A 13,695-nucleotide genomic window follows, 5' to 3' on the forward strand; every position below is an offset into this window, starting at 1 on the left:
GAACGAAACTGATTTTCTTTAACTAAGGCAGATAGGTGGCACGATAGAGTGCTGCTCTTGGAGTAAGGAAGACCTGAGTTCAAATCCCACCTCAGATACTTACTAGCTCTGTGTCCCAGGGCAAGTCACTTAACCAATGTCTCAGTTTCCTCAGCTATAAAGTAGGGATAATAATAGCGTCTACCTCATAGGGTTCTTTTAAGGATCAACACCAAACAAAATAATATATGTAAATTGATATACAAATGCTGATTATTATTATTATCATCAGATGAGGTGCCACAATGGATCACTTCTGATTATAGCACCCCCTTTCCCATCTCAGATACTGCAAGATATGACCTATAACCTGTGCATTATTTGAGAACGTATTCCCATAGGAAACATCCTCTTTCATTTGCGATAGCAAGTTTGTTTTATTCTTTGTATTTGTATCCTCAGCACCTGCCACAAAGCCTGGCACACAGTGGGTGCTTAATAAATGCTTGCTTAGTTGAATGACTAGTTGACAGCAGGATTATGTTAAAGTAGGCTTTGTCACTTGCCTGTGGTTTTCTGCCTCCCTACCAGAACAGAGCACTTGCCCCACTAAAACAAGCTATCAGGTCAACAGACAACTTTTTAATGATTTTTAGCTATTAGCTAATTACATGTCATAAGTGGGTGAATAAGGAGACAGGCAAGGAAGGGGTACAAGGAGTACATATGACGATTGAGCCAGTATCCTTGCCTGTCTCTTTAAGCCAATATGAAAATCAGACAAGCCATGTCTCTTGAAATCCCCTCCATTTCTGGAGAGTAATGGACAGGATGAAATCTCTCAAGGAGATCAGCACTCCTAAGACTGGAGGAATGCTCAGAAATACTGTCCCAACTGGTTACATCTAAAGTATGGCTAGGTCTGACCTGCCACCCCTGGGGATCAGTGCTCTGGGACAAATCAGTGACCTTTATTATGAGGGATAGATTGAAGAGATTTTACATATCTAGGGAATGCCCTGTGGGGGGTGGTGCTGAATCCTCCCAAACACGGGCCTGGGTTGACAAGCCTTAAGATAGGATTTTCTGACTTGACCTAAAATATAAATAGGTCATTTGGATAGCCACCTGGGAAATCTCTGCCCTGATCTCAGAAGATGAGATGTTCTGAATTTTGAGTAATATAAACAGACCTCAAATAAATAAAAGATTTGAGTTGACATACAGATTTGAAAAGATCACACCCACAATAAGAAATCCTGATTTGTGAGAGCTCAACTGGAAAGTGCAGGTTATGGAATAATTTCTAACTGAAGAGCAGAAGGTGTGGGTCAACTGGTCAACTGATGCCCTTACCTCTATGTGAACCTAAAGCAACTTCTCTCAGCTATGTACAAGTGTATGATACAAGGGTCCTCCAAGACAATCTGAAAACAGATAACAGCCATTAGGGCTGGTTCAGGAGTCTACCCAACAGACAAGCCTAAGACTTCCCTATTTATACAAAGACAGGAAATCTCCCACAAAAAGTCAGGAGAGATCCAGGTCTGGGAGAAGGAAATAAAAGGAGTTGTAGAGGTGATGACCTCTATAAGTAAGGCAATTTTCTTGTGTAACCTGGCTTTCTTTGTGCATATCCAATTCTGCTAACATGGAGACACCCTTGAGGGGCCCTTTGAGCACACTCAGTTTGCCTGACATGGAGCCTGCTTCACCCCCTACCACCTCGATGAGAGGAGCCTCCTTTGAGTGGCTTCCTGTGTCTTTAAAACTGGGGAGACTTAAACAATCAGTCCTTTTGAGCTGTTTCTCTTGCTGCTGTTTTCTTCTCTGCTGTGCTCTTTTAGGCGAGAGCTTCCCCTCTCTTTTACCCCAGCTCCAAGAAATGGGGTCAGAGATGTTTGGTGTTTTTTTCCTACATCGTTTATCCTCTTCAGTTTTAGGGACTGGGAATTTGAGCCCTGGCGACCTTGAAGCGAGGATGGAAGTGAAGCTGGACAGCCACTGAGACCTCAGCCATGATGCTTAGGACTAGAGCTCAAGCGGGGTCTTGGACTTGGAACTGGGACTCTACTCTATGGGAACTGAGCTAAGCTATGAACCTAATTCCCTTCCCCTCTCCAGACTGCGTGTGTCGGGGGAAGGGAGGGAGGATTGTGTCTCTCACATGTTGGCGGACTGAATTTGTATATTTGTGATTATACTTTTTGAAGTAAATATTTCTGTGTAAAAGCTCATCTGACTGTTAGTGGCTAAAGGGATCTAAGGTGCAGGGGCTCTATAACCCCTACAATTGAGGGAACATTATCAGTAGGGGTTGGATCCATTTGCAAAGAGTCTAGATACCCCCAACCCCCTTAAGGGTACTGGAGAATCCTAGGGGTATATGGTTGGGGGGAAAGGTTAAAGTACAGCACCCTTGGTTTTCAGGCAAAGGGGGTCAGGGTAGTTGTATTATACTTGTATTATGATTCGTAAAGGTGATGAGCAGATAGGGCCTAACAGATTGTCCTAAGGAGCTTTAAATGCCTTCCACAAGAGGAATGGGAACATACAGTGGTCAGCATCTTAGAATTTGCCCAAGTCCTCCCAAAAGACTTGATGAACAACAGGTTTCCCGTCTTCCTCCTCTGATATCTGGAAGAATCCTGGTGTTGGACAAGGTTAGACGATCACTTTAGTGTGTACTCTGAAAGATGGGCCCCCTTGTAGACACACTGGTGAGGGGAGGTGGGGTTGAAGTACTGAAAGGCAGATTGTGTTACTTGCTCTTATGTTTATATGGCTTTAGGCATATTATTTGTGATAGTGAGTGGCCTATATATGAAACAATGTAACATCAAAATCAACTTCAGTGGCTAATCTTACACTGCCACCTTCACCTGCTACGGATGTCAAAACTACTATGATAGTCGTTATGGCATATGTTATAGTTTGGAGACTATCACAGATAATTTAGGATATTAGTATCCATGCCTGGCCAAGAAGTGGTTAATGAACCTTTTATGGGACTAATGGGTGCCATATATGTTCTTCCTTTTGAATTTTATCTTACAGCAATAATTGGTTTCAGTAATCATATACATATTATATATATATATGTATATATGCATATATGTATATATGTGTATGTGTATATATAATACACACACCTGAGTATATAACATTACATATCATATATGTAATTTCCGTACTCTAGTGTGTTCTTTTCAGATGTCTCACTGTGTTGTGTTATTACAACATTGTGACTCATATGCCCACAAGGCTATCCACTTAAAATAGAGGTGAAATTCATCTTTTCTATTGGTTTAGGGATCAGCGTATATGCTGGATACAGGTTGTTTGGAATTAGCGTAAGGGCCTGCAACTCGGGATTGGGGAACTCTTGGATATTAACCAATTGCCACTAAAACAAGTAAACTACTTGAGGCTGCCTGTAGGATACTTCCGCCTCTATTAAAAGACTATTAAGATTAATAAAAGGGTGCTCAGAGAAAGAGGAAAAGGTCTTAAGTGTAAAACAATATTTATAGCAGCTCTTTGTGTGGTGGCAAAAAACTGAAAACTAGGGGGAGGTGCCTATTAATTAAGCAATGGATAAACCATTTATGGCATAGGAACACAATGGAATGCTAGAATAAATCAGGAAATAAATGATTTCAAAGAGACATGGAAAGACTTGTATGAACTGATGCAGAATGAAGTGGGAAGAATCAGAAGAACTATATATATATATATATATATATATATATACACACATACACACACACACACACACACACACACATATATATATATATATATATATAAAACATCAATAGGTATGAAGACTTGTATAAACAGAAGAAGAATGAAATGAACAGAACAGGGAGAATAATTTCTATAATGACAACACTGTAAAAACAGCATTGAAACTTATATGAATGCTGATTAACACAATGACCATCAAAGATTCTAGAGGGCTGATGAAGCATACAATTCATTACCCATGAGAGTGGTGATGAGTTCAAGGTGCAGAATGAGACACACATTTTTTGAACACAATCAATGAGGAAATTTCTTTTCCTTGACTCTTAATATTTGTTACAAGAAATTTGCTTTTTTTCCTTTTCAATGGAGTGGGGAAGCAGGAGTGAGAGAAAATAGATTTCTGTTAATTAAAAGTGTAATTTAATTTTTAAAATAAAAATAAAAGGAGCGCTGAAGAAAGTAGGAAAAATGCTGTACTGATCTCTACCTTTGGCTTAGAAGGCACTGGATCAGACAAACTTGCTATGTACCACAGGATCCAAAATCCTAGATCCAGGAGGCAGCTGCACAGATGATGGAGTTTGGATACCTTTAGGTCCTTTTAGTATCATCTCTGTTAAAGGAGTCAACCCTTATGGTAAGGATACCAAATAGTTTCTTTCCCCAAACCCTGAAAGAACATGGACATATGGACCAAAGAAGAAACTTTGCATCTCTACACACATTCCCTAGTTGAGGCAGGGGGATGGTGCATAGGATGATAGAATTAAGAGTTAAAAGGGGCCTTAGAGAATGTACGGCCTGATCCTCTTTTTTTTAAGATAAGGCAACTCAAATTGCAAAAGGTTAAGTGACATAACCAAGGTTACACAAGTAATAAATAAGATAATTGGGACTGAAGTATGAGTCCAAATATTGCACACTTGGCAATATATTATGTTCTCCCTTTCAGAATGAAGCTTTATAGTTCTTTATAGTTCCTACTATTTGAGGAAGCATACAATTAAGAATTCTATTTTGAGCAATTTCTCTATTTCCTCTCCCAGAATATATTTCTCTCTAATCAGACATTTTTCATTTTTCTTTATGTGGAATTCATAATGCAGTCACCCATGTTGGCCAAGGTTTAACCACATAAGCCTGTTTTGCTGGGTTTAAAAAAATATTTCATATTTAACGAGTACCTATGAACTATAGTTATGAGCCAAGTGCATGACAAATTAAAAACTTAAAGTTAAAAAAATTAAACAAAACCAGATTCTAAATATGATCTGAAGGGAGAGTCAAGACGGAGGAGTAGAGGGAGCATTACTGCCAAACTGCTAACATTCCCCTCCAAACAACTTTAAAATAGCACTAAAAATCAAATTCTGGAGCAGAAGTCAGGGTGGGACATTTTTCCAGCTTAAGGCAACTTTTAGGAGGTTAGAAAAAGAGGTCTGTGATTCTGGAGCGGGGGCTGGCTCAAAGCACAGGCACACACAACACCAGCCTTGGGCCTCAGAGGAGGGCTGCTTCAGTAGCAGCAGTAATTTGGGGAGCTCTCAGCCTAGAGATGGCAAGGGGATCAGACAAATGATCAGAGAGAGATTATATAGGCTCCCTATGCAGATACTGGGCACAGGACCAGGTGCTTCTTGGCAACTCCACTGCACATTACCTAGTTCCAAGTTGCAGTTCTAGAGTGTAGAGAGAGAGCAGAGACCATAGTTGCTGGTGGTAGTTCAACAGCAGAGAGAGAGCAGTGCTAGCATTTGTGGTAGCAAGCGAGCAGGCACCCTTACCGGGTAAAGACCGAAATGCAGTCCAGGAGAGCAGTGACCACATCTCTCCCTAGATCATACCACTCTAAAAGTGCAGGAAACTTACAGATCCCCAGAACTAACTGTGAAAACAGCAAGGCTTAAACAACCCAATGCTTAGGACAGTGACCCTCCCCAAACTTACCACCACCCTCTAGGTGAGCAGAGCCCCAACTCTAACATAAAGTTCAAAGTCAAGAAACAGACTTGGAAAATGACCAAACAACAACAACAAAAGAACCTGGTGACCAGGAAGCTCAAGGCATAAGATCAGAAGAAAACAATGATATGAAAACATCTAAAAGTAAAGCCTCTAAGAAAAATGCATATTGGACACAAGCTCAACAGGGATTTCCAGAAGACCTAAAGAAAAAGATATTTTTAAAAAGACAAAATCACTTAAAAATTAAATAATAGCAGTAGAAGAAAAGTTGGGAAAATAAATGAGAGCAATGCAAGAAAATTAGGAAAAGAGAATTAAAAGCTTAGCAAAAAAGTAACAAAAATACTGAAGAAAATAAATCCTTAAAAAGCAGAATTGGCCAAATGAAAAAGAGGTTGTTATTCAGTCATTTTGTTGAGTCCAACTCTTCATGATCCCAGGGAACATAACATGTCAGGCCCTTCTATCCTCCACCGTATCTCAAAGTCTATCCAAGTTCATATTATTGTTTCCATAACACTACTTATCCATCTCATCTCTACCATCTCCTTTTCCTTTTTTCTTCAATCTTTCCCAACTTCAGGGTCTTTTCCAATGAGTCCCATCTTGTTATTATGTGGCCAAAGTATTCAAACTTCAGCTTCAATATTTGACTTTCCAGTGAAAAGAGTGAATTAATTCCATTAAATATTGACTGATTTGATCTCCTTGCTGTCCAAAAGACTCTCAAAAGTCTTCTCTAGCACCACAATTTGAAAGCACTGAGTCTGTAGCATTCAGCTTTTGTTGCAGTCCAACTCACACAGCCATACATTGCTACTGGAAAAATCGTAGCTTTGACTATATGGACCTTTGTTGGCAAGGTGACATCTATGCTTTTTTAGTATGCTGTTGAGATTTGTCATAGCTCTTTTTTCAAGGAGTATCTTTTAATTTCATGGCTGAAGTTGCCATCTGCAGTGATTTTTAGGCCCAAGAATATAAATCTAATACTGCTTCATTTCTCCTCCCTCTATTTGCCAAGAAGCAATGGGACCAGTTGCCAAGATCTGAGTTTTTTTATGTTAAACTTCGAACTAGATTTTATACTCTTCTCTTTTACCTTTGTCAAGAGGCTTCTTAAATTCTTCACTTTCTGCCATCAGAGTAGTATTCTCTGCATATCTGATATCATTGATATTTTTCCCGGTAACCTTAATTCTGACTTTTTATTCATCCAGCCTGGCATTTTATATGATGTATTCTGCATATAAGTTAAATAAATAAGGTGACAATACGCAGCCTTGTCATACTCCTTTTCCAATTTTAAACCAATCAGTTGTTCCATGTTGTTCTAACTTTGCTTTTTGACCCCTATAAATTTCTCAGGAAATACTCCTCAGATATACTCCCTCCTCTTTGAGGACTTGCCACATTTTGTTGTGATTCACACAGCCAAAGGCTATGGTGTAATCAATGAAGCAGAGGTAGATTTTTTTTTCTGCAACTCTCTTGCTTTCTTCATATCCAGTGAATGTTGACAGTTTGGTCTCTAGTTCCTTTATGTCTTTATATTAGGAAGGCAAAATTTATGATTTCAAAGAGAATCTCACATGTGCCTGAAAGGTTCGGAACCGCAGGGTATAAGGAATTCTCTAGGCAGAAGGCAGGAGAACTAAAGCATGTATTTACACTCCACAGTAACAAGCCCACAAACCAGCGTCCCCATTTTGATAATTTCATCAAAAGCTTCCAGGCCCAATAAGTGCGCTTCACAAGGGTAACCAGGAGGCCACAGAGAAGTGAGATAGTATAAGGCAAAATCGTATACATGCTTCCCCTGTTCGGTAAGAAGAGGGCAAAATATAAATCTGAAGAATCTATTGGCTACCTTCTGAAAGAGATTCCAAGATAAAACCTCCCAGTAATATTAAAGCCAAATTCCCAAGGTCCCAGATCAAGTAGAAAATATTAAAAACAACCAAAAAGAACCCAAAAAGGAATGACAGACAGGATCATACAAAATTTAGCAGCTACCAACATAAAGGAGTGGAGGACTTGGAATATGATATTCCAGAGGGCAAAGGAGCTAAGGTTCCAACCAAGCATAACTTACCCAGCAAAACTGAATATAATACTTTAGGGAGAAAATATTCATTTGAAGAAATAGAGGACTTTTAAGCACTCCAGATGAAAAGACCAGAGATGAATATAAAATCTGCCATTCAAACACAAGACTAGAAAAGAATAAAAAGGAAAACATGAAAGAGTAATCATAAGAGATTTCAATAAAGTTAAACTGTTTACATTCCTATATGGAAAGATGACATATGTAATTCCTAAGAACTTTATCATTATTACAGCAGTTAGAAGAACTCTACACAGACAGAGGGTATGGGTGTGAGTCTATCATGTTGGGATGATCTCCAAAAAAGAATGGAAGACTGAGAAAGAGGGATGCACTAGGAGCAGGAGAAAGGGAGAGGGAAAATGGGGAAAATTATATATGGGAAAATTTATTAACATAAAAGAGAATTGCAAAGAAGAGTATTTAAAGTGAAGGAGAAAATGGGGGTGGGGTAGGCAATATTTGAACCTCATTCTCACCTGAATTGGTTCAAAGAGAGAAAATACATAGAAAATATAGCTATACACAAACATTTAGTATACAAGCACACACTCAAATATATATATATGTGTATGTATATATATATATATATATACACTCAGTTGGGTATAGAAATCTATCTAACATGGAAGTAGGAGGGAAAGGGCTAAAAGAAAGGGGCAGTGATGAGAGGGAGGGCAGATTAAGGAAGGCGGAGTGGTCAGAAGTAAAACAGACTTTTGAGGAGCAACAGTAGAGAGGAGTGGGGAAGAGAAAAGGAGGGAAAGAGAGACAAACAGAAGCAAATATTATGGAAAGAAATGCAGTTAGTAGTCACATAGGAACAGGATTGATTCACCCATAAAACAGAAGTAGATAGGAGAATGGATCAGAAACCAGATTCCAACTATATGTTGTTTATAAGAAACATACTTGAAACAGAAAGATGCATACACAGTTAAAATAAGGGACTAGAACAGAATCCATTATACTTCAGCTGAAGTGAAAAAGGCAGGGATAGCAATTGTGATCTGAGACAAAGCAAAAGCAAAAATAGATTTAATTAAGAGAGATAATTCAGGGAAACTAGGTGCCATAAACAATGAAGTAATATCAATATTAAATATATATATATATGTATATATGTGTGTGTGTGTGTATATATATATATATATATATATATGTATATATGTGCACCAAAAGGCATAGCATCCAAATTCATAATGAAAAAGTTAAATTAGTTACAGGAGGAAATAGACGGTAAAACTATACTAGTGGAGGACATCAATTTGCTCCTCTCAGAACTAAATAACTCTAACCATAAGATAAATAAGAAAGAAGTTAAGGAGATGAATAGAATTTTAGAAAAGTTAGAAATGATAGCCATCTAGAGAAAACTGAAAAAGAATAGAAAGGAAAATACTTTTTTTCTCAGCTATCTATGGACCCTTCACAAAAGCTGACCATGCACTAAGACATAAAAACCTTATAAACAAATACAGACAATCAGACATATTAAATGGACCTTTTTGGACCGTAATGTAATTAAAATTACATTCAATAAAGGGCCTTTGAAGTATAAATTAAAAATTAATTGGAAACTAAATAGTCTAATCCTAAAGAATGAGAGGGTCAAAGAACAAATACAGACATAATCAATAATTTCATTAAAGAGAATTACAATGAGACAACATACTAAAATTTATGGGATACAGCCAAAGCAGTACTTAAGGGACAATTTGTATCTCTAAATGTATACATCAATGAAAGAGAGAAAGAGCAGATCAGTACATTGGACACGCAACTTAAAAAAACTAGAAAAGGAACAAATTTAAAATCTCCAATTAAACACCAGAATAGAAATCCTGAAAATCAAAGGAGAGAATTGAACGTAAAAATACTATTGAACTAATAAAAATAGAGAAGGTAGTTTTATGGGGGAAAAACAGAAAATAGGTAAAACATTGGTTAAGTTTCTTAAAAAAAACCAAATTACCAATATCAAAAATGAAAAGGGTGAATGTACTACCAGTGAAGATGAAATTAAAGCAATTATTAGGAGATATTTTGCCCAATTATATGCCAATAAAACAATCTAAGTAAATGGATGAATATTTCCAAAAATAGAAATTGTCCAGATCAACCAAAATGGAAATAGAATGCTTAAATAACCCATCTTAGAAAAAAAAATTGAACAAGCCATGAATAAACTCCCTAACGAAAAAACCCCAGGACCAGATGGATTTACAAATGAATTCTACCTAACATTTAAAGAACAATTAAATCCAATACTATATAAACTGTTTGAAAAAATAAAGGAGTACTACCAAATTTCTTTGATGATATAAATATGGTTTTGATATCTAAACTAGGGAGATCAAAAACAGAGAAAGAAACCTATAGACTAGTTTACTTAATAAAGGTTGATACAAAATTTTTAAATTACATACTATAAATGAGACTACAGCAATATTTCACGAAGCTCACGTACTATGGCCAGGTGGGGTTTATATCAGGAAGGCAGAGCTGGTTCAATATTAGGAAAACTATAAGCAAGACTGACAATATCAATATCAAAAAATATATGATTATAGCAGTAGATGCTGAAAAGCCTTTTGATAAAATATAATATCCATTCCTATTAAAAAACACTAGAAAGCATAGGAATAAAAAGACCTTTTATTAAAAAATTTAATTTACTTAATATATTTAGTTTTCACCATTGATTTTCACAAGAGTTTGAATTATAAATTTTCTCCCCATTTCTACCCTCCCCCAACTCCAAGATGGCATATATTCTAGTTGCCCTGTTCCCCAGTAAGTCCTCCCTTCTGTCACCCCCACTCCCCTCCCACCCCCTTTTCCCTTCCTTTCTTGTAGGGCAAGATAAATTTCTATGCCCCATTGCCTGTGTATCTTATTTCCTAGTTGCACACAAAAACTTTTTTTTTGAACATCTGTTTTTAAAACTTTGAGTTCCAAATTCTCTCCCCTCTTCCCTCCCCACCCACCCTGCCTAAGAAGGCAAGCAATTCAACATAGGCCACATGTGTATCATTATGCAAAACCCTTCCACAATACTCATGTTGTGAAAGACTAACTATATTTTGCTCCTTCCTAACCTATCCTCCTTTATTCAGTTTTCTCCTTTGACCCTGTCCCTTTTTGAAAGTGTTTGTTTTTGATTGCCTCCTCCCCCTATCTGCCCTCCCTTCTATCATCCCCCCATTTTTGTCTCCTTCCTCCTTCTTTCCTGTGGGGTAAGATACCCAACTGAGTGTGTATGTTACTCCCTCCTCAGGTGAAATCTGATGAGAGCAAGATTCACTCATTCCCCTCCTCACCTGCCCCTCTTCCCTCCCAACAGAACTGCTTTTTCTTGCCACTTTTATGTGAGATAATTTACCCCATTCTATCTTTCCCTTTCTCCCTCTCTTATCCCTTAATTTTATTTTTTTAGATATCATCCCTTCGTACTCAACTCTGTGCCCTCTGTCTATATATATATATATATATATATATATGTATATGTATGTATATGTATATGTATGTATGTATGTATGTATGTATATTCCCTTTAGCTACCCTAATACTGAGGTCTAATGAATTATACACATCATCTTTCTATGTAGGAATGTAAACAAAACAGTTCAACTTTAGTAAGTCCCTTGTGATTTCTCTTTCTTGCTCACCTTTTCATGCTTCTTGATTCTTGTGTTTGAAAGTCAAATTTTCTATTCAGCTCTGGTCTTTTCACTGAGAAAGCTTGAAAGTCCTCTATTTTGTTGAAAATCCATATTTTGCCTTGGAGCAAGATACTCAGTTTTGCTGGGTAGATGATTCTTGGTTTTAATCCTAGCTCCGTTGACCTCTGGAATATCATATTCCAAGCCCTACGATCCCTTAATGTAGAAGCTGCTAGATCTTGTGTTATCCTGACTATGTTTCTACAATACGCAAATTGTTTCTTTCTGGCTGCTTGCAATATTTTCTCCTTGATCTGGGAGCCCTGGAATTTGGCGACAATATTCCTCAGAGTTTTCCTTTTGGGATCTTTTTCAGGAGGTGGATTCTTTCAATTTCTATTTTACCCTCTGGCTCTAGAATATCAGGGCAGTTCTCCTTGATAATTTCTTGAAAGATGATATCTAGGCTCTTTTTTTGATCATGGCTTTCAGGTAGTCCAATCATTTTTTAAAACATCTATCCTGGATCTGTTTTCTAGGTCAGTGTTTTTTCCAATGAGATATTTCACATTGTCTTCCATTTTTTCATTCCTTTGGTTCTGTTTTATAGTATCTTGATTTCTCATCAAGTCACTAGCTTCCACTTGCTCCAATCTCATTTTTAAGGTAGTATTTTCTTCAGTGGTCTTTTGGACCTCCTTTTCCATTTGGCTAATTCTGTCTTTCAAGGCATTCTTCTCCTCATTGGGTTTTTTTGAGCACTTTTGCCATTTGGGTTAGTCTATTTTTTAAGGTGTTATTTTCTTCAGTATTTTTTTGGGTCTCTTTAGCAAGTCATTGACTTGTTTTTCATGGTTTTCTTGCATCACTCTCATTTCTCTTCCCAATTTTTCCTCTACTTCTCTAACTTGCTTTTCCAAATCCTTTTTGAGCTCTTCCATGGCCTGAGACCAGTTCATATTTTTCTTGGAGGCTTTTGATGTATGCTCTTTGACTTTGTTGACTTCTTCTGGCTGTATGTTTCAGTCTTCTTTGTCACCAAAGAAAGATTCCGAAGTCTGAGTCTGAATCTGAGTTTATTTTCGCTGCCTGGCCATGTTCCCAGCCAGCTACTTGACCCTTGAGTTTTTCATTGGGGTATGACTGCTTGTAGAGTGCAGAGTACTTTGTTCCAAGCTTGAGGGGATGAGCTGTTGTTTTCAGAGCTATTTCTACACAGCCAGTTCTGCAACACCAGTGCTCCTCCTCCCCCAAGAACCACCAACCCGGACTGTATTCAGATCTTAAGCAGGCTCTGCACTCTGTTCTGATCTGCCTCTTAATTCCTCTCACCAGGTGGGCCTGGGGCAGGAAACAACTGCAGCTGTAGTTCTGTAGCTGCACGACTCCTGCTGTCTCCCGGGCAGTGGCCGAACTGAGAACTCCTTTCGTTCTGTCCTCTGCAGCTTTTCCCACTAACCTTCTCTGTTGTCTTTGGTGTTTGTGGGTTGAGAAGTCTGGTAACTGCCGCAGCTCACTGATTCATGGTGCTAGGGCCTGTTCCACTGGGCTCCCACTGGTTGGTCCAGGCATGGCTCACGCTGGGCTCTGCTCCTAGTTCCGTGTGATAGACCTTACCCAGCTACCATCCAGGCTGTCCTGGGCTGGAGCCCTGCTTTCCTCTGCTATTTTGTGGGTTCTGCAGTTCCAGAATTTGTTCAGAGCCATTTTTATAGGTTTTTGGAGGGACCTGGGGTGGTGGGTGGAGCTCACGCAAGTCCCTGCTTTCCAGCTGCCATCTTGGCTCCGCCCCCTTAGGAACTTTTCTTAAAATGGTAAATAGTATCTATCTAAAACCAAAAGCAAGTATTATTTGTAATGAGGATAAATTAGCAGCCTTCACAATAAGACAAGGGTTGTGAAGCAAGGATGTTCACTATCACCATTATTATACAATATTGTGCTAGAAATGCTAGCTACAGCAATAAGACGTGAAAGAGAAACTGAAGGAATAAGAATAGGCAATGAGGAAATTATCATTCTTTGAAGATGATATGATGGTATACTTAAAGAACCCTAGACAATCAATTAGAAAACCAAATGAATCAATTAATAGCTTTAGCAAAGCTTCAGGATATAAGATAATCCCACATAAATCATCAGCATTTCTATACATTACCAACAAACTAAGGGGATATCAATCAGCTGGGGAGTGGCTAAGTAAGTTGTGGTATGTAATTGTGATGGAAT

At 38.1% G+C, this 13,695-nt stretch overlaps 1 protein-coding gene across 1 annotated transcript in view; it reads right to left on the reverse strand.

The window, feature by feature from the left end:
- Positions 1–13,695, reverse strand: part of CDH26 (cadherin 26) — a 57,805-nt gene that overhangs the window by 2,597 nt on the left and 41,513 nt on the right. The window lies entirely within an intron of this gene.

The sequence above is a fragment of the Trichosurus vulpecula genome, chromosome 3 (genome assembly GCF_011100635.1).
Source record: "Trichosurus vulpecula isolate mTriVul1 chromosome 3, mTriVul1.pri, whole genome shotgun sequence".
Taxonomy (NCBI): Eukaryota; Metazoa; Chordata; class Mammalia; order Diprotodontia; family Phalangeridae; genus Trichosurus; species Trichosurus vulpecula.